The 22,770-nt window shown below is 38.7% G+C and overlaps 1 protein-coding gene across 4 annotated transcripts in view; it reads left to right on the top strand.

Moving 5' to 3' along the window:
* bru3 (CUGBP Elav-like family member bruno 3) overlaps nucleotides 1–22,770 on the top strand; it is a 725,341-nt gene that overhangs the window by 304,123 nt on the left and 398,448 nt on the right. For 2 of the 4 annotated variants that reach the window (XM_083128183.1, XM_083128181.1), the window contains exon 1: nucleotides 6,662–6,764. The exons of the other annotated variants lie outside the window; for them this stretch is intronic. The gene's annotated coding sequence lies outside the window, so the exon portion shown is untranslated. Of the gene's footprint in view, nucleotides 1–6,661; nucleotides 6,765–22,770 lie in introns of those variants that run through there. 4 annotated transcript variants of the gene reach the window in all.

The raw sequence follows: 22,770 nt of genomic DNA, 5'->3' as shown, positions 1-22,770 counted from the left end.
ACTATGTTGAAAACGAACGTTAGACGAAGAAGCACTAAACGTAACAAGGTTTCAACTGTAGAAACAGCAAGGCTTTTTAAAGATAAATGCAGACATATTTGTCAGAAATTTATTACGAGTAGAATCCTTACACCATAAACAACTTCTCAATACAGTCACCACCATTGTTAAGACACTTGTCATACCGGGAAACCAGCTTTTGTAGACCTTCGTCGAAGAAATCTGCCGCCTGCGCATGTCAAATCTGCGCATGCTCAATAGAACAACAGCGACATGCGTGGCGCGATTGGGAACTCCTTACAAAGAATCAGGTAGCAGATTTTTTCTACGGTGTGGAAATGTGTACTGCAAGAATAAAAAAAACTGTTTCTAAGTCGAAAATGACAATTTGAAACGATCTGAAACACGAGATATAAGACAATACTGACCTCATTATTATAAGAAACATGAAAAAACAGTTTCATGGTAATACGGACACTTTTCACTTAATAATAACACCGAAGAGAGCCAATTCGAGAAACAGATATATTTTGTCTTGTTTATGTTGTATATTTTCGAGAGGTACCATTTCCATTTATCTCATGGTTTATTGTTTCTTCTTGTTCTAACTTCATCAATAACGCAAGTTTCAGGTTTCTCTTGATTCTATTAATGTGGAAGTGGGGGGGGGGTTAAGATTTTCGTCTAGTTGGATCAGGACAGATACATTTAAATGTATGTTTCTCTTGCATAATATATATATATATTTTTTAAATATATAAGCCAAGCAAAATAAAACTTCCCGATGGGGTAGAGGTAACATCTTCGCTTTGTTCACATCCAACTTTAAACTGTAGGTGCAGTCTCGATGTGCCTATTTGTGTATAAAAGTGTAGGAAGCAAGTCTCAAATCAATCAAGAGAGCCCATATCGCATATATGAACCACATATACATACGTGTGTGTATCGGAATACACACACACACACACACACACACACACTGGTAGCGTCGTCGCCTTGTAATCAAGGGGTTCTATACCTGGTGAAGGTACATAGTGATTCGGATCCCACTTTAAACTGTATTTCCAGTCCCGATTAGCCTTACTGTGCATAAAGTGGACTAAAAACACCAAATCAATCAATCACACACAGAAGGCCAGTGTTCGATTCTCGAGGTGGGTGTCTTCTTGTGCGAATTTTCCAAGTACTGTCCCTGCATGGGGCAGCTCTTGAGTTTACACAGCTTCTGGGTGCAAACTTGGCGAGCAAAGTCTTCAGGAGCCTGGTGCTGATCACATCACTTTCCCAAACGACCTTGCATTAGTTTGTCCCTACTTCCACACCCCTTTATGCCTCTTTGACATGTTGCAATGTACAGACACACTTTTTATTTTTATAGCTATGCATATTTGTATGTATAATACCCGTAGAGTTCAGTAAATATATTACAACCACAATCAAACTTTGGTCGAGATATTTTTAGCTGATTTACAAATTTAAAAATATTAAATTGTAAAATATCTGAAGACTGCTTTACTTACTAAGGTTACTCACTGAAAAGGTTGAAGAGAAATCGCAAAGCATTGATATCTCATCGAGGATTCAAAACAAGGATTCCTCACTACGTATCGCATTACTACGGAGATGCAACACTGAAATATAAATGGTTGGTTGGTCGATTTCTAAGTCCACTTTATGCACAGTAAGGGTAATCGGGACTGGACCTAAAGTTTAAAGTGGAATCCAAACCACTATGTGCCTTCACCGGGTATCAAACCCGGAACTCTTGATTACAAGGCTACGACGCTACAACTGCGCCATCGGGGTGGCTGAAATATTAATGGGAATGACTTTGTATACTTTACAAAATCTATTCCTAGAAAGCACTGAAACACACATACACATATGCACGTACAGAAAAGGCGTGTTACGCGACAATAAGGATATGTTTCAACTTCGAGATGTCATTGAATTGAATGTTGCTTTATTTTTAATTTTGACGAAAATATATTATGTAGCTTATGTATAAGGTGGTCCTCCTACCTGGCCGTGCGGTCTAGGGCGCTGCGCTTTGGACTTGGGTTCGAGTCTTCCTGGGTTCAGTCTCTTGGTTATCGACCTGTGTATAGGACCGGTGGCAACCCATCATCGTGAGGAAATTGGGGAGCTACGAGTGATAGCGTAACCCAGTCTCGGAAATCTCCTATAACGGCTGAGGGTTCGACGTGTTGACCACACGTCACTCCATTACCGGTTGAAGAACTCCACACCTCCAGGTAGGATTTTGGGAGGGAGACTGGCAGTCTATGTGATTGACAACTACAAAACTGACGTCAGAAGGTGAAGGGATTGCGGATATTTTCTAGTGATGGAGACATATTAAATGTGCGTGCAAATATATATATTTAGGCTAAAACTCGATTCATTTATATAGTTTTACTTGTTTTCTGTGGGGATGCTATTCCTACAACCTCTCTCGGGTTTCGACTTCTATGTGTATTTTCTTATCGCCTTTCTGTCATTTTTGAATAAATGTGAAGATTAAAATGGTCAGATGAAATTGATTAAAATACTGGGATTCGAACCCGATTATGGATCGTCGTCTACTGGACAACTGAAGCTGCATGGAAAATTCATTCAAAAACTCAAACTCGTGAAAACCTTTTGTACAGTCAACCGCAATAAAAACAGAGCATCTAAATCCTGAAATATTCGCTTTCCTGCAACGCTATATCTGTGTTGCCTAACTCTAAGGCAATTTCCGAACATGCTATCGAAGATTGAAGTTTGCTCTTCGCCGTAGAATTAGGCAACAGACATATTGCATTGCGATGTGAATACTGAATACTTCAGTATCTGAGTGTTCCATTTGGCAAACCATGAACGAGTAGTGGACTATCACTTATCACCTTGCAAGAGTGAGAGATGCATTCATTTTCTTGATGAGATAACTCCGCTCGGTCATTAGACAAAGAAGATTTAGTTGAACACCGAATCCAGCCGAGACGAATTGTTGATTTTGGAAAGCCTACACAGCGAGCCTATCCCAGCGGATTGCCTTTTCGGTGACTGTCGAGACTCGCTCGTCCGATGCAAGTTTACGAATCGATACGTGTTGAAAACAACCCCTTGCTTACTCCAACCCCTTTTATCTTTCCCGCCATATCCATGCGTGCAGGCAGTCTTTCCTTCCAGAATACAATCAAATTGCCAATGGTGTGTCAATACGCCTCTCCGACCACAGCCCATCTCGCTCGGCTACAAACAAACGAGCATATTCCCGCCGAGAGAAGAGCCCTCTGTTGACTCAGCATATTCATCTGTCGGCAGATACAAACATCCCCCCACCACATCCCCTCGGTAGCGGAAAGTTGGAAAGCGGTGCCTCGTTGTAGATGAGGGGAAAGGGAGGGGGGAGTGTTATTTGATCACCATTAGTGCATAAATCGTCGGCAAACGCTTCTGCTTCGTAAACTCCGCTGTGAAACTCTTCTTCAACTGAAGAGGCGCATATTTATATGTTTCCTGCCATGTTTACATTATCCCGGCGCACTGATTTGGTAAGCAGCGATCGTTATTTGTTGCGTGACGTCACGATGTGCGCAAACCGAAACTTATTGAACTTCCTTATAGCTCCCGTAATAACCTTGAGTCCTGTCAGCGGACCTAGGTTCTTGCGCGAAAACGCTCGCCAAGATAGACGCATGCTCAAGAACATGCGCAATAGTTCTTTGCGCTTCGAACTGGCCCGTGTGGGTGGAGCCAAACACTTCACGTCACGTTCATGACTCTCACGTAACCTACTCGTTAGAAAAATGAATACAGATCGTATGAAAATAAGACAGCCAAACAAATCTTATCCCAGTAGGGAATTCCATAGAAGGCCAAAGCAGTTGCATAAGATCCCAGTAAAAAAAAATGCATTTTCAATACCAACTCGGCTCTTGTGTCAAACGTAATGAATATACAGTCACATACACTTCTTGGTTGTAATGTTATCATTGACATTCGATCTGAATGCTACAATCTAGGAGTGTCCATGGCTACCTGTAATTCGGAGTTTTGCGTCATCTTGGTTGCTTTTCTTGTTGTTTTTTAATTATTTTTTTTGGTGCGTCAGCACTGAGGCTATTTTGCACCCGTCTCACTGTACGGGATCCAGACCCTTATCATAACAAAAATAAAAGCGTGTCTGAAAACTAAAATATCCTTACCTTGGTTAAAAGCTGAGGCTAAAAAGGGCGCTCAGCACAAATAAGGACAAAACATATTACGATACAGAATTATACTGGTCATGGGGCCAGTCGCCAGAGCCTCGTTAGTCTGCAGTCCAGGGTGTACTACGTGCAAGGAGCACCCTTTACACCCCTTGTTTTGTTTGTTATTAGATGGCCTATTATTATATTGTTTCTTTCCATTTAGTTTAAAACGTTTCCTGTCGTGCACGAGCAATTATAAATAGTTTAAAAAAAAACAATTTAAAAATTTGAAAGATGAGAATTGTTATACAATACATAGAATAATAAATAATGCAAATTAATAATCTGCTCAATTAATATTTCCTAGGACAACAACTGTGTGTTTGTGTGTGAGGTTGGTCACAAAAACATACATTCTAACACTCAATGAAGGTACAGTCACCATCAAAAATAGCTGCAGGCGATAACTCCCATACATCCTTGTAGCGAGTCAACCACAATTACACTGAAATAGACATGGTTGCCTACCCTTCAAGGATCTTGGAAATATTGTATATTCTCCCTCTTGATGAAACTACGATAACTTCTGCTGGTGATTGTACAAGGTGGTCAATTTTATAGGTAATCGACTACCTTGTCTGTCTCTCTCTCTCCTTACGTTATACATAATTAATAACTCGATTCTACCTTCATGACGCGCTTCAAAAGCCCTAGCTGCCAGTCTGTCGAAGATGCAGAGTTGAATAATCTTCACGCCCATCTCCTTCCACTCCTCAATTTGTGCCTTCCTTCCTTCATGAATTGTTGAGCGTTAGTGAAGAGGGGAACACCAGTTTATCTCGATACAAATGATAACAGCCTTTTCAAAGAACATGATGTCATTCTTGGCTATGTACATGGCGCGCGCAAATTGACACTGGAGATGTTTTAACAAAGAATAACATTACAACGCGTGCGACGTTGGTGTCATTAAATTGTGACAAGTGTTTGTTTGAGATAAAAAGATATCTCTTTAAAGATACACGTCAGATATTCTGTTGCGTCCAGGGTGAAGTATAATGAATTTGTCTACTGTCATGATGTGTAATGGAAATATAAATTATTGACAATATTTCTCTGATAGTATTATTTTTATAACAGTTTCTCATACTGAGATATTCTGCGTCTTAACAAATGGCATAGAATGGAAATTTCACTACTCCCTCTCCCCTACCCGAATTATGCTGTAGTTTTAAAATCAAGGAGTTATCAATTTGTTCACCAAAAGTAGTAGAAATATATAGTTAGTTGTACAGTAAGCGGCAATAATAATGGGACACCTATATCCTGAAATACCTGCTTCCCTGCAAGTCGCTATGTATGTTGTCTAACTCAACGGTGTTGATAGAAATTGCCAATGGAAGTTTGCTATTAATATCCACTTATTGCTGTAGAGTTAGTCGGTATACATACCTCCTTGCAGGGAAGCATGCATATCAGGATGTCGGTGCTGATTTTTACTGCCTGTGACTGTACATTTATGGATATTACAGGTGATAATTTATTCAAAATAAGTGGTAGGAAGAAACATATAGTTACTGCTACATGGATATATTTTACAGATGATTATTTATTCACCAAACCTGGTAGAAATAGAAAGTTACTTAAACTTTATATAATTTATTATAGACAAAAATATATTCACCAATACTATTATAAAAATACATTGATATATTTTGTAGGCGAAAATTTATTCTACAGAACTTGTAGAAATATATAGCTTATACATTGATATATTTTACGGATAACAATTTATTCCCAAAACGCTTGTAGAAATATGTACGTACTTACTTCTCTCTCTTTGTGGTGATAATAGAGAGGGAATAAGAATCGCTATATTGTTTAAGAAATAACACAAGAACGGATTGTATAGAAAGACAGGTCTGTGCATACGAGCATACCGGCAGTAATTTATTTCCAATTCGACCACTGGGTAAGAATTTATTCTTCACAATTGATAGAAATATATTTTTACTTACTACCCATTCAAATATTTGCTTTAACAATTTATTGACCAGGTTTGAACATAGTTTCTTGCGCATTGAATTATTTTAAGGCACTAATTTATTTACTTAGACTGGTAGAACTATAATGATATTTTGGCACTGATTAATTTTACAGATAACAACTTATTGAGTTTGATTGGTAGAATTTTATACACTTGCGTGCAAAGAAATAAACCCCACCTCTCACTTTTGATATAAAATGTTTAGCTACTTGCTTTACTTTTTATTCCAACTGTCTGGAGACACATAAAATGTTTATCCAAATGGAAGCGTCTAATCCTACTTAAATGTAGATAAAGTTTAGTAAGAAATAAGTATGATGTTAATAAATTTAATAACATTTTATGTCAAAAGTGTGAGGTGGGTCTATTTCTTTGCACACAAGTGTATATACTTTCACATGGTTACATTTTCTAACTGTAAACTTATCTTTTTACAGGTAAGTATGGCATCATCGCCTCAACGAGTTGATACACCTGTAAAAGCCGACCCTTTGTAGGACACCCCCGAGCCTCAACACGTCAACGTCACTCCCGTTTTTGTAAGTAAATCATGGACGTTGTGTGAACTTAACGTAAACGCCGTCGTATTTTGTCTGTGTGGTGGCGTACTGTTGTAGTCTGTGAGCATATTCTTGAAGAATATAGATCTCAAAAGTTAAAAGTACGTTATTGTAGTTCCCCCTTTATCACCGCCTTGGACGTAGATCTATCATTGTTGTGCATTCTTGTCATGCTCTATGTATATACACATATCTTATTCATTGGCCTTAGTGTTATCAGGGAAACATTGTTGTGTATATCTTTTCTCTGTTACATGACTGTTTGTTGAATGTATTCATACTTGCTCATCTAACAATTCAAAACTAATATTAATTGATGAAGCTGAATATAAATGAAATACCTTGAATATTAATGATAAAATTGCAAAATAGATTCTGAGAATGCTTAAATTTCCCCATCTTTACCTAATATTTTTCAGGTTTTAAATTTACATCTAGTCTGTTACTGTTTTGAAAAGTATGTATTAGTTTTCACTACACACTTATTTACTAATTTTATAACTTTGACCATCAAATCTTCTTATTCCTTGCATCTGATCAGCGGTGATTGATTCATCATGATTATTTGGGGTTATATCCACAGTTTGTTTTCATTATACATATACATACATACATACATACATATATATATATATATATATATATATATATATATATATATATATATATATAATTTTTATTCATAATGAATCAATCAAAAAATAAGAATTAAATAACCGGTATGCACCAGACTTGAATTACACATTCAGAGAACCTTGTATTATAGGCTTTTAACCAATGTTTTGTTTTTTAAACAAATCATCAATTTCGTTAATTGGAGAACTGACATTCTAATACCGTCAATTCCCTCTACCATGCAACTACAGTAAATTACGGCCATGAACGTTTTTAAAGTATTAACCAATGATTACATAGTTAACCTATTTATTGCAAATTTAGTGATTCAGTTTAGAGAACTTTATTTATGGCACACTCAACTGCAATTAATATGCATTCTCTCTTTGTGCGTGGTAAAATATTCAAATTTAAATATGAAAAATGTTTCCATACCTTTTTTGTAAATTGAGGCACAATTTTTAAGACTATTTCATGTACCCTTGAGGTAACATAAAGGTAAGCTTTGCGTCAACCCTGCATAGAAATGCAGTTTTCGATAATTGCAATTCTCACTCAATAACGATATAATTTGGTGCAAATTTATTTTCAACTCAAAGATAACAACCGTACTTCTAACTAGAATATGTGCACAATTAAAGTATCATTATTTTTAAGAGTTGTTAAGGTTCTTTCATGTCCTAATGAGGTACCATGTAGGTACGCGTTGAGACTACCTAGCTTAGAAATGCAATTTTCCATAATTGCATTTGTTAATCAATAATTCAATTTTGGCACTAAGTGGCGCGCACATTTTCTTATATATAATTTTCAAATCCAACACAAGAATCCTACCACTAACTAGAATATTTTCACAATATTTAAGAGAAATTATTTAAATCCATTTTTGCAATCATTATTTTAATATTTGAATTGGAAGATGAGCAAGTATGTTGACATGAGTATGTACGTGGTCTTGGAATGAATGTGTCGTGGACGTGTTTGGAAGTTCCTGAAAATAATATCAAAGCATATAAATATGTGTTTGTATCGCCTATAGTGAAGAAATTTTGTAATCAAACTAGAATTGATCAGAAAAGATCAGTATCAAGTACGAATAAATCAGAATAAACTATTTAACTTGCTTCAGTCATGAATGTATTTGAAATTGAAGAAGAGGAGTTGTATATTACAGATGAACTGGATGGTCTTGACATGTATCCTGAATGAGATGTTTAACGAGTTTATTTAGTCACGATTACTACAGGGTGTCCAAAAAGTCATGCAACCCAGACTTTGAACGTGTGTACCTTTTGTACAAGAAGCGATAGTGACGTAAAACTTACACTTGGTATTAACTTTGTTCGTGTATATTTTTGAAACATTAAACATGAAAATGGTACATACGAATATCGAGTATGCGGAAAAGTCAGTAAGGTGTAACAAAACGTTTTTGTACGAAGTAAAAAGAAACGAATAACAGACAGCTGTGATGCTTACAAAATTTTCTATTTGTATCGAATTGACAGAAGAACGATAAAATTTTACCGTCTCGAGACGATTTATGGGGTTTATTGTGGCATATTCATGAGAAAGTATGTTTCTTTAAGAAATTACTAGATTTACTGGCAACATTGGTCGTGTCAGAGGGCAGTTTCAGATGTCCCAAATATCTGGCTATATTATTCAACAGGGCCTCCCCGATGGCGCAGTGGTAGCGTCGTCGCCTTGTAATCAAGGGGTCCTGGGTACGATACCCGCTGGATGCACATAGTGGCTGATCCCACATTAAACTGTAGGTCCAGTCCCGATTAGCCTACTGTGCATAAAGTGGACTTAAAAACACCAAATCAAGTACTCAGATGAAATTTAAGAGTAGAAATTTACCGTTCAGAAAAGATAGGTTTGTTTTCTGTACGATACATTTCAACTATATTCTCTCTTATTGGTTTTTGGTACAAATGTTACGTACCTTCAAAATTTCGGTTGCGTGACTTTTTGGACACCCTGTATTAGTGATAGCATTACAAGGCAAATATTCAAATAATATTAATGTTGTGCACAATAATGCACTTAATCACAAATCCCCAAATGTGTGAACTGACACAAATATGTTGACTCCAATAACACAATGGAGTGCATAAACTGTTAATGATGCATTAAAACACACAGAAATGTATCAGCTGCTGTTGCGTGTACTGTACTAAAAATTTACACGTCTAACTATATAAGCTTATGCACTAAGAAGTGCATAGACAATGAGTTGATTTATTTCGGGTTATGTCGAGGAGGTTTTTTTTTTTTCAAGGATTAGGTAGTCAAAGTTAAAGTGCTAATTTCGAATATTTAATAACATATTTTAAATATGTCTTCAAAGTTAAGACGAAGAATTTTGAGATATCAAGATTCACCAACAATTAAAAACTTGACTCATTGAGTGGTAATTTATTTGTATCAACTTGGGCCTTCTTATTTTCGTTTCCTCTAACAGAATAAATTACTTGATAATTTACTTCAAACCTTAGTACGAAAGTTGGATTTACCACGGCATGTTTCCAACATGAGCCAACATTTTGACTTATATCCTCATTGGTATCGCATGTACAATAGAAAAACTATTGTCAACAAAATTACCTTTCTGGTGAGTTATGGAACATTATTATAGGATTAAAATTACACCTCACACGCTAATTTCCTTCACATAAGTTTCGATATTTCAATCGTGTCATTACTTCCTTTACTCGTAATTTACAACTTTGGTAAAAATGTTCCTTTGTAAAGTTTTGCCTTAAAAAATTGGCTTTAAAATAAATTACACAAAGGCTTCACCGTCCCGCCTACCTGCTCACCAGAATAGCTACAATCTTATCCGTTCAGATGACATAAAAATATATTGTTAACAACGCGAATAAGAGTATAAGTCACATATAGCTTTACAGAGCAAACAGCGGAGCCAAATCAGTCCAAATCAGGTAAAAAGGGAGCAAATATGAACGTCAAAATGAAAGACCAAAGCGAAAATCCTAGGGGCACCTTCCGACAGCGGCTGTTGGTGGTTGTGAATTGGGTGAATTGATTGATTGATTTGGTATATTTTACTTCAATTTTCTGCCACTTTTGGCTAATCGCGAAGATGAGAATGAGTGATAAATTGATGATGAGTGATGATTTGATGAATTGATGAAGAGACACACCAAGAAAAACCATGCTCAGGCTGTGATTCGAACCGGGAACCTCGGGAGTCGTAGCGCAATTGCTAACCATGTGCAATAGTTTAGTTACACATACTTATTAGAAAATAGGGCTCTAATAAAACACACTAAATTTTATTTGGTGTTTTGATAGAAACCCCATTTTCTAATAAGTATGTGTAACTATCCGTCAAATTTTCTCTATTACCTAATTTTCTTCCTACTATCACTTCACAAAATTCAGAGCCACAAGCCGCCGAAGCCGTCTAAGATATCCAAGAAGCTCCCTTTCCTATACTTTGTCCCGGTCATCTCTGGAGCAGGAGAACGAAAACAAGTCACTGCGCAAGTAGTGACGCGAGACGGCTCCTGCAATGAGCACGTAAGAGGGAATAGGATTGGGTGGAGAGGAGGGGAGCGACTGCAGTTACAGTCTTCGCAGCGGCGTGCACTGCTTCGCTCTGCCCATTCGATTTCCCCCCTTCTCTGCCGCTATGTGCAGCCTTGCTTCAAAGACCGACGGGACAGGGTATAGAATCCGGTTGTTTGTGTATTTTCCGTCATTTGCAGAACATGGATGAAGTTTTACTCCCAACGCACGTCATAATTTGCCTCGAAACTTGCTGAGATAATTCTAGGATAACCGTTGAGGACATAGCCTTTTTCGGTTCCTGATTTTATTCAGTTTCAGCAGGAAAAAGATATCTGGGAAACTTCACCCTGAGAAAAGTACCTAGTCGATGTCTGCCCGGCTTTTGTACTTTTATTTTTTCCATCGTCTTCCATTTCCTCGGTTTTTACGGCACCCATTTCATAGTCCGGAGCCATTGGCTCCCATCGTTATTGAGTCGAAATTGCAGCATTCGCGACCGATATAAATTTTATGGCTTTCCAATTAGGACTCGCGAGTTCAGGTCGAGAGAACCTTCTTATTGGTAGGTTACAAGTTATTGAAACCGATAAATCTTCTCCCACTAACATATAATATGGCTCGCGCTTATTTTCCTACCATTCCCGTCACCTGTGCCATAGTTTCCAGATCCGTCTATCTTTGTTGTATTCCTATAACCATAAATTATAAATCGTATCAGGAACGACAGTAGCTCTAATAGGTTCAAAGAGTCTGATATCGACTCATTTATTGCTGTACCAAGAAGGGCAGAACGCTCTGGCGCTGTCATTGAATTTCGAAAAATGGCCGATGCAATCAGCTCCTTGCATGTAATCTTGCTCATTCGTTGCCACAGTGTACGGTGTTTTTAAACACACAGTCGTTACCTTTACTCAATGCCAAATGTTTGTGTCATTATGTATGGGATAACTGTACACAGCTAAAGTAGATATGTAATATTTAGCGTTGTTGAAGACTTTGACAATTTCATGCTCTTTGATTGGGTAATCTTGCCATGAGAACTTGCATTGTTTACACAGTGTATCTTTAGTTTAGTAAGAAAAAATTGTCGTCTTCCGACAGAAAATTAAATGGTCGGTGGCAACAGTGAATCTGCATAGCCTGACTGGATATATACAGGGTGGCGCATATTGTGTGTACCAATTTGAGTTGGCAACCCTGCCAGAATGCACATGCGCAAGTGTGCCACGGCTACATTCGTGAAGAGTTGGAAGTCTGGCAATTAGTACACCATAGAGCGTTGTCCGGTGCAGACGCGGATTGCGGCGGTGGATGCCTTCATCCAAACGTGCACCGGGCACTGCGGCGGATTTCGTTGGACATGTTCCAGAGACACGCAGTATTCTGGGGTGGGTTAGACAGTGGAGAGCCACTGGTAATGTTGTGAACAGTCAGTCACCGTCAAATAAGCGCTATTCCACAGGACATGCTGAGACGTGTGTCATGAAAGCCTTCCCGCATCGCCTCTAACAGTGCATTCAAGCAGAAGGAGTACGTTGAGAGGACGTTATTTTCAAGGTGCACTGATATCTGCATTGTCCATATTATACACTGTATTAAGTGCCTATGTGTATAGTCACTCGAGGGAATACGCCTAACCTTTTTTTGGCGGTTTATAGCTTCGCAAAATGAAGGAGTGTCGCAATGAAAAGGATGTCAAATGAAAGCTACATGTTTTGTTATTGTTACCTATAAGTTTTATTACTGTAAGTCTTATAGCAAAAGAGCCATAGATAAATAAACAGATAAACGTAATTTGGACAAATCACCCCGTGTCCAGGGTAAAATGCCCAATACAAGAATGTTGTAATACTTGACATGACATATTTAAAGGAAAATAATACACAGCATTAACTGGAAGATCATTAACGTTTGTTTCGTAAACAGAACATCATTTGTACAGACAAGCATAGCGTTTCTAACAACATTTATTTTGAATTTACCAAAGCCTCTTTTACTGTTTACATTTGTGAGAAATTGCATTGCACTTTGGACACATCTACGTGAATTTGGTACATATTTCATGCATCCACATAATGCAACGAATACACTGGATCCAGTCACATTGTGATCCTTTGATCTCATAATAATGCCCATGGGAATATTGTACTTAATTTCTGTGGACATATCATCCCACAGCTACAAGCAGAAAATTGAATCACTGGGTTGGCAACTCTGAGCACCATGCAGCAGTTTCACTCTGCAGATATGTTCCCCTGACTCTTGATCTTTACACCAATATAATTCAGTTTCTTTCTCTCTTGGGAATATTATTGCACACTGTTAATACAGCAACGTCAAAAAAATTATTACCTCAAAAATGGTCATCTTACCACACGAAATTAACCCTGTATGGCTTCAGATTCTTCTCAGAAGCTCCAAACCTGCTGCCTCGTCTCATCACGGAGGGCGCTTTCAAAAAAGAGTCGCAGAGATGCCATAACATTAACGTTGCGCGAGATACGATGGGCATATTCCCCCGAGTGACTCTATATTTTTATTTCAAAACAATATAAAGTTAATACAAACACTCACCGTCTTTCCGTTGTCATTTGAAATTGGCAGATATAATATGCGTCACCCTGTATAAAGAATTATCATGTCCGCTGTTACACTTTAGGGCAAAAAGCAATGTTGGTTAGTTAGTTCTTGGTTTTACCATCCTATTGTACAAGCAATTTCTATCATTTCTATCATTGGAGCATCCTAACTATTCTGACCTGAAAAGGAGCTAAATCAGTCCACAACACCGGACTAACCACGAAATAAAACCCAACTCAGAAAACAATACGTTAGTATTTGCAAGGCAATTCCCTTCACCAAAACTTATCTTTCTGCGTTCCATAGTTTCTGAACGATCGTCAATTCTTTCAGGCCTGCTGTTCAGTACCCTAAAGGCGGTTCCCATTTTAATCAAAGACTTTCTGGAGTGCGCTGACCCGAACTACAAATTAACACAAAATCCTTTGCTCTCCCTGCGTCTTGGCGCTTGATGAAATGGTGCACACTTGCCATGACACTCTTCTCACCCCTCACCAAACAAAGGCACTTGCATTAAGTTGTTGTTACAGCCTCTCTTTATCCCTTTGCCCCGTCGTACTCTCCGTTCTCCGCCATGTAATTCTCCGTTCCTGACCTCACCCCCCTGGCGGCGTTTGTCTCCAACTCGGACAGAGGCCATTGATAAGTCTAAGGGGGATGGAGGGAGGAACATCGTAAATCTGAGGGCGCTATTCCGTTTCGTGTGTAGCGAGCTTCCTCCTTTAACACCAGCCCGAGCAACTTCGTTATTGGATCGCGCAGGCTTTTACGCACTTACGGGGATTAGCCGCGAAGGAAAGGGGCGCGCGAAGAGGATTATGTAGGTAAATTTTGGCAGCTCTAATCCCTACCCTCGTGTGTGTGGGGCGTTGCTTCGCGCACGTCGCTGCATTCGCGATTATGTACTGCCTTTTGCACCGTGATAATTCCGATATTTTGAAACAAGGAAAGGATTTAGAATTATTAAGCTTAGCGCAGAGGGTAATGTGGATTACAAGCACCTTATTTGTTCCACTTCGCCTCCTGCTTTTAGACTTAAAAGAGGAACGCATTTGATTTGAGAAACATTAGTACAGTCACGGACATGTCTGGGTTGCCATGGTCACATTGAAAGACAATACGTTTGTAGCAACACAGAAGTGTTTGTGACTGTACATTGAGAAGCAAATTGTTTGTAGCTATAGGAGAACTTGCCTGAATGTTAGGAGTTTAGGAGTTACAACACTATTTTTCTCGTGATTGTACACAGAAACCGTAACCATTCCCTGACAAAAATAGATTCCTGTTTTGAGTTGTATGTATATCTGAAAGATTTCTACCGTTTCATCAAAAATCTATAGTCTTTCAAATCTAAACTTGCTTTCGTGGCTGTGCTTTTGGATAGGGACTTTCGACAATTGCACGATTTGTGATCTTTCATGTGTGTCATATTAAGTACATATAGCGTCCATTTATTTAAAAAAAAACTCATTGTTTTCGTTAAATATTTTGTGAAACGTTAAATTTCGTGACAAGAAATGTGATTTAATTGGATGTTACAGAATCGAGATATTTGGCCAAGTTCTTGTTTCAATTAAACTAATTTCATCAGATGAATTTTATTCCTAAAATAAGTTAGAGGTTAACAAATTTGTGAACATTGTTAGGCGCACATAGTAATATCCTTGCTATCTTACAACCAAGGATTCCAGGTTCGACTTTTGGCATAAGTACCCCCCTCAACTTTATGCAATCACTATTTCTTTCTCATTGTCGCGTTTAACAAAATAATAGCAGAGAGAGAGAGCGACATAGTAAGAAAAAATAATTAAAAGGAAAGAAAAATACATTCAAGATTTTGTTAACAGTTTTAGCAGAATATGGTACTTTTCACCAAGCAATAGTTTACGACAGACAAGAATTTGACCAGGTCGTTTGGTGATGGCGAAAGAACATTTGTATGTCTCCAATTGGAACAAATATCTCATAACTGACGCCCATCTTCCGATTCTCCAAATAAGCATATCGTCTTACTACCAGCAGGTATTTTTGGATAGACTAACAGTATGGTAAAGGTCTCCGGATTATATCATGCTATATGACAAATTATTTCCTCCCCTATGGCGGTGCCTTGTAATCAAGTGGTTCCGGGTTCGATTCCCGGTTGTGGAACATTGCACATTGGTTTGGATCCCACTTTAAACTGTAGATCCAGCCTCGATTAGCCTTTCTGTGCATAAAGTGGACTTAAAACAACAATTCAAACAATATGACAAGTCCTCCTGTCTGGGAGCTATGCGTAAATTGGGTGAAACTTGCAGGCAACGTCTTGGCTTTGAAAGTCAAACAACTTACAACACAACACATTGTTTCTCGAAATAACCACGTAGATACTCTTTTATGTTGATACAAATGCATATACAATGCAGAACGTAAACTAGTACATTTTTCTCAGCTTCCACTGGCAACCATGAATTAAATGGGACAACGATATAGCAGATAGCCACAGTGAAATATTGCTCACCCTGTTACACTCATGGGGTTAGGAAATGAGGCTATATTTTTGAGTAAAGCTTCCTGTCAATGCAAATGACAGAGCAGACCCAACAGAATAAATTAAGAGTAAGTGATACAGATACGTAAGTTCCGTCGGCAAATATCTCTTCTAGTTTGTTAAGACCTGTTGAATATACAAGAAGATTCCATATTTTTACCTGTCTGAGGATAGCAGGTAGACGTGACAGTTCTTATCAAGTTATTTTCATAAACGGTTCCTTCTATTAAATCTAGCAGCGCCAAATGCGATAATGGGAAAAAAAATATTTGGTATTGATTTGGATACTACGCTTTTTTCTTATTTTGCACGCGGTACAAGTTTGGAGCACTTAGTCTGAAGTGTATTCTTGAGCACATCTGCCAATAGGGACTTGTCGTACAACTAAACGCTTGTTTATTTCTATTCATTGCATTTATGACGTCATTTTCAGTTAGCTTGTCAGGTTATTCCGCTCTTGAGTTATTTCTCTATAATCTTGTAATTATATTCCTTTTATCCCGTTCTCATTAGATATACATTGTGGCCTGAAGGGTCGTATTCCTAGTTTTAATTTCATTTTAATTGTGTTATCGTCTCGTTTATTTTATATAATCGTGTAAAACATAGTATTTGATACATGACTCCCGTGTTCGAAATGAATAAATAAGAGGCTCTTGGTCACATCAATGGTTTCTTGGGGGGAGGGAATATGGTGGCCGCAGTATGGTGCCGATCGCACCACCTCCAGTCTGATCGATATCGAGGAGAACATCCCGGGTTCGAATCCCGGCTTGTTCATGGGAGTTTTTTGTGTGTCCCTTCATCAATTTCATCATATTATCACTCATCCTCATCTTCACGATTAGCCAAAAGAGACACAAATGCGGAATAAGATAAAGCATATCCAATCAACCGATCCAAATCCAATCGAGGAGAGCAAATACGGGATATATCTGACCATATATTTGCTTTACAGCACTCTGAGCTTTACTTTTATCTATTGGATACGGAAATGAAACTTGACGTTTGACCGATGATGTCCGGTTAGCTTCTAGTTCACTTCATGTACACATATCCGCACAATTGAACCCCAGACCTTTCCCACATGTACCCTTGGTTGTATTGTCAATATGTGACCCAAGTAAGGGGACGTTAACCAATTGAAGGCCCTATATTTGGACAGAAACATGCATATGATGGAAGCACATTAACCAAAGATGAATGTACAAAACTCACGAAAAAGCTAAACCGGAAGGAGTACGCCATCTTTCGTGTGAATCAAACTCACGACCGCTGTTCCGCACTGCGTCAGAATAGCCAATAAAACAAAGATGCCCCTAATAAGTATACCATACCTCGAATATTTACTCAGTACCTCTAAAACTAATCAATTATAAGCTGTCTCCTTTCCAAGGTTTCTAAGAAGTGCGTGAGAGATCCAGTGGAAAGTTTAGAATCCTTATCGGGCTCCTCTTCTGGGAGCGGAAGCCAACAGGTGGGCTCTCAATACTTAAACTGGTGCCTCGAGACCCTTTACTTGGCAGTTCCCGCCTCTTCCCCTGCTTTAGGTAACCTTATCTGCCCTTCGCACAACCTAGAGGCGACAGATTCCTTCCTCCGCGGTTAGGAATTTGTCACGCATAAATTACACCGGGCGGGAGATGTTTTATGAAAGTGAGCGAAACGCATCGTGGAAGTGCTTGTATTTAATAAAATCCTCTTGGTTAAATTTCTGACTTAACGCTGGCTTTAAATACATACAAGCTCGCTGATGAAGCACTTGTATTTCAGGAACAAACTATACACAATTCCCATAGCTGTTTTGCTTTACAGGAAATTATATCTTTCACGGTATGCAACCAGTTCATCAGTAGTGCAATCTAGGTTGCATATATTCGAGGATGCAAACTGAAAAGTTGCATGATTGCATGATGCAACACTTTAGTTTTAACGCCAGTTAAGTAGCGTTTTAAACTAATCGTGATAAGAATGGAAACCCAAGCACTGGAAAATACAAAAGTCACCAAAATACGCAGTGAACATGGAGTTAATATTTTTCTCAATTAGTTGTATGTATAAATTGACTTAAAGTTTTGAATACTAATGTATTGTTATTTTCGCTACTTTTTGCGACAATGATGCTGAATGGTGGTTGGATGTAATTGATTACTAATGTGGAGATAGGCGAATTAGTAAATAGGCAAAACGTAACAATGCAGGGATGATTATTCAAAATAGGCCCCAAACCTCAACATAGGCACTGTTAAATGTGTTTTATGGATTTAAATAACATTTAGAATATTATAAATAATTAAATAAAGCCTATGTTTTAATACAATGACTAATAAAGACATCCTAGTAATAAATGAAGAAGTATTCTAAACGACTTAATATATCCATCACGTTGTATTTATTGTCATATCAATGTAAATGTTTCCAGCCCACCAAAATTGTCATTAATTATGTTGGTTAAGTGATATCAGATCCTCTTCAAGGTACTCGACATTGTTATGGGCTATCGTTTGAATGTTGATACCAAAGCTGCGATTCTGTACATTGGTCGAACTGTAAAAATCTCAACACCCGTTGTCGATAAGTGCGTTTTTGATCCTGCTCCATAGCGGAAAAAACTATAGACCCGCATTTTTCCAAAGCTCTTTGGGCAGGTTTTCTCCCATTGCACAGTGGATGCCGCAAATTGACTAAAAGTCGAAAGGCTGTACGTTATGGCAGAGAGGTCTGGTGCGACTGGAAGTGAGGAGAGGGGTGGGGGGACGGGTGCTAGTGGCTGAAAAATGGTGACCCCACGCAAGAGCTATAAACTACTTTACGATTGGATTGTTTTTGCCGGCGAAGATAACAGGCGTATAAAAACGACTGCAGCGGAAAGAATAAAATAGCACATCGTTCCAGATGGAAGCCGAAGATTGAACTGGTGTGTGAGGGGGCCAGGGGAGGGGGATTTTGAGAGCAGCTGGATATATTACTCCGCATGTGTGTGTGCTCATGTGCGTAGAAAGATATATGGGGAGGTCAAGCTACAGTCCACCGCAATGGCAGAGTTTAGCTCGTCTGGTTCCCTGCCGAAGCTCGAACAAGTACGGGGTAATTTGATTTCATTACCAACAAGAGGGCCGATGCACAATGGCGGGGGTTTTTAGGGGGCCCGGACTGAGAGAACGGGGGGTGAGGGTGAGAGCTGGTATAAAACCGAGTTAGCTCGGAATATCGGTACCTGTTATGCGCGACCAATTGTTTGGTGCAGACGCGACGACCTTCTCTGGGTAATGCCCGCGTGGGTGCGTAAATTCGCGTTTCCCTGTCATTGTAGCGGACCGACTAAAGTTATTAGCTGGGGATATACGCGCGCGGGTGCGTGTGTAAATCATGCACGCAATGCATGCTTACGTATACTCTGCGTCCTCGTATTTTATTGGTGCAATTCTTCACGGTAACCTATAATTTTTCATTATTCTCCAGGTTTCATTCAGTGGAGAAGTCGCCAGAGCTGTGGACGCATGCTTGCTTGGAACTTTTGTTCATTGCCTCTTTCACCTACGTAGCAATTAACGAAGCAGTTGCATACGATCTTAAGCCAAACAGGCATCTTCAACTTAAATTTTCTGTAGACGGTGCAGGCAATTGTGCATAATGAGTGCATTTATACTTTGAAGTTTCATACCTTCTTCCTTTTGTTACTAGTTGGCTTTCAGATTAAACTGGCTCCTGTCCTACTGTGGAATCTATAATTTAAATAAAATATTCTACTACTATAGGTCTTTTCAGTTCTTACGGCGGGCGCTCCAGAAGCTTGCAAGGGGAGCGTGGAAGCGACCAATCCAGCGCGATAAGAAATGCAGCAGTCTGTAGAATGAGGTTCGCGTAGTACTTATTTCCACCACGTCGTGTCTCTCGGCGCCACCGCTGTTGTCTGGTTGGTCCGCGGCGAATTCCCCGCTCCCACTTCCCTTGCCAGCTTCCAGAGCGCCCGCCGTAAGAACTGAAAAGACGTTTAGGAAACATAAGCGGAAAGAATTACCTCTACACAACTGTCGTGCCCGACTGCCTACCTATCATATTCCAGAAATTAGAAAGATGATTGTTTGATTGGGGTTATTGTACTTTGCTTTTCCGCTACTTTTGACTAATCGCGAATATGAGGATGAGTGATAAAGTGATTTAGGGACACTCAAAAAGAATACGCATTCCTACTCCGCCAAATCGGAAAGATAAAATTTACTGGAGTGATAGTGTTTTGTATTTTTTATATTTAGCGTCGCTTCTTTGTCACTTTTCCCTCATCGCGACGGTGAGCGTGAGTGATGATTAAGTGAATTTAATGCAGGGACACTCCTATAGAACATCCATGCGCTGACCAGGGCTCGAACCCGGGAACACGGTGGCGAAATCGTAAGTAGACCACTTAACAACTAGTAGGCCAAGGTAACAAAAATTAACTCGTACAATCTGGCCTTAAGAAACAGCAAACGATCTGCAGATATCTTGAAAATGGCAAAAGAATAGCCTTTACTGCATCGGCCTTGAGCTACTTTTACAACAAAGTAGATACGTACTGTAATTATTACTTTACATTACACTTTATTACATTTATTATAACCGTAGAACATGTATGCACTTCCAATACAAACAATTATTTTACCATTAATACATAGCCAGTACCAATATATTTTTCCTGTCTGCACCCGTGTATTACAAGTAAGTGCCAACTTTTCTGCAGATAAAAACTTAGGAAAATTTAGTTTAATGCTATATAAACTATTTCGGTTGCCTGTTAATTTTTATGTAGCAGATTAATAATCAATGTTCACATTGACTTTTAATGTTCCTACATCTTTGAAAATCTTCAAGTCACATGCTCTTGGTGTTTTTAAAAAATTGCGATTTATAAACTCGTTCTCACATATACATATTAGTTAATGAACCCTTCCATTTGTCTATTCCAATCAAGAATTGAACTCTTTGATGGCTCTCAACTTCAAGGAAAGTACGATTACTAGAGAAAACTTGCTCGATCACTACATCTACAGTATTATCTATGTGAAGGAATCAATAGACAGTCAATTATCGATATCAATTCACTATTCGATATCTCGAATTTATCTAAATCTGCAAATATGCAATTCGGGGATCGAAAGGTGTATTAATTACTAAACAAAAAGTATCGCTATTCGGTACAATGAAGGCACGTATGGAGGTTGAATCCACATAGTCTAAATCTCGTACATAGTGGGGACGATGTGATCAGCATCACGCTTCGGTTGAACCTAGGAACCATTGGTTACGAGGCTGGGTGAATTCCAGAACCGTTAAATGCAGGGACATTGTCAGACAAATTCACACCCGAGTGAATACATACAAGATTAATATTTTTCATTGCTCTATCCATTTCCATATTAGAGTCAATGTTGGAAGAAACTATATATTTAGAGCACTCGGTAACCATCGTAGATATAAATTTAAAATTTGGAATACCAGCACACTTGTCACAAACTCCTCACTTTGCTTAAGGACTTAAATATTGATTACAACCTGCGGAGCATTTTGGGGTTGCGCTCTAATCGCAGCTCCAACTTGTTGATTTCTAATCTGCGGTTATTTAAGCCGGCCGTAGAGGGTGTTTTTTTCCGGGTAGTTGAACCTGCAGTCGCTACTGGCGATGTCAACAATCGAGCAGAGACTTTCACATAAAAACACACAGCTTTATAATGTATGTGACATTGCATGCCTTTGCATGTATACCAACACAGACTACCCGGGGCTAGGAAGATAACATATGTTGACCAGAATGTTATACTATACAAGCTGAGTTAGCGTACAAGTAAAAAATATCATTGGAAGGCCAAATATTTCCACCTGACATATGTATTTTCCAAAGTGCTATGGGTTTTGTAGCTTTAAAGTCAGCCATTTTTAAAATTCCTTCATCGACTTTGATGGGATGCAATACCCGAGATATCTATCCCGCTATTATGACAAATTTAGCCCAAAAGCTCTTCTTTTGTAACAGCTAAACTGGCAACAAAATACATATGTAAGGAAAGAGACAGAAAACTAAGCTAAATATACAGGGTGCGGCAGTAATATTGAGACGATTTCATTTTGCAAATCTATATTATACTTCAGAATAACAATGAAGACACTTAAATAATTAAAAGTACATACAAAAGCTTTTAATGTGATGCCTATTTCTTGAAAAAAAAATCCACTCAGGTGGGCACCATTCTCCCTCAAACAAACCTCTCCACGTCGATGTACAGCAGTCATAGCCTTGTGCAGCATCTCCAGAGGAATTTGCTGTATTGCAGCGTGAACACTCTTCTTTAAGTCACGCAACAAGGTTTCGGGTCATCTAGACCTTTGCTGATACAGTCGTTCTGAAGTTTCTACGCAATTCAGAAATGTCTGTCGTGTCTCATTTCTCCCATTGTTGAACTGACGCCTGAATCTACGTTGCGTTATAGTGGCAGAATCGTTATTCTTTAAGTAACATTCCACTGCGAATATTATGCTCATTCGACCAACGCTTCATGGCTACTGAAGGCTATGCACTGTTGCGACACAATTACACACGAATTTGCGCGCCATCTGTCGGGAGATTTTAAAATCGTCTCAGTAATTCTGCTGCACCCTGTACTTATCATACGGATCCTAAAAGAACAACTTTAGAGGGACTCATTTAGACCCTCAAAAGTTTCGTATCATAGCATTAGA

The sequence above is a fragment of the Lepisma saccharinum genome, chromosome 9, assembly GCF_977018435.1.
Source record: "Lepisma saccharinum chromosome 9, izLepSacc3.1, whole genome shotgun sequence".
Lineage (NCBI taxonomy): Eukaryota > Metazoa > Arthropoda > Insecta > Zygentoma > Lepismatidae > Lepisma > Lepisma saccharinum.
The sequence above is the reverse complement of the archived record's forward strand: the minus strand, read 5'-3'. Positions and strand labels throughout refer to the sequence as shown.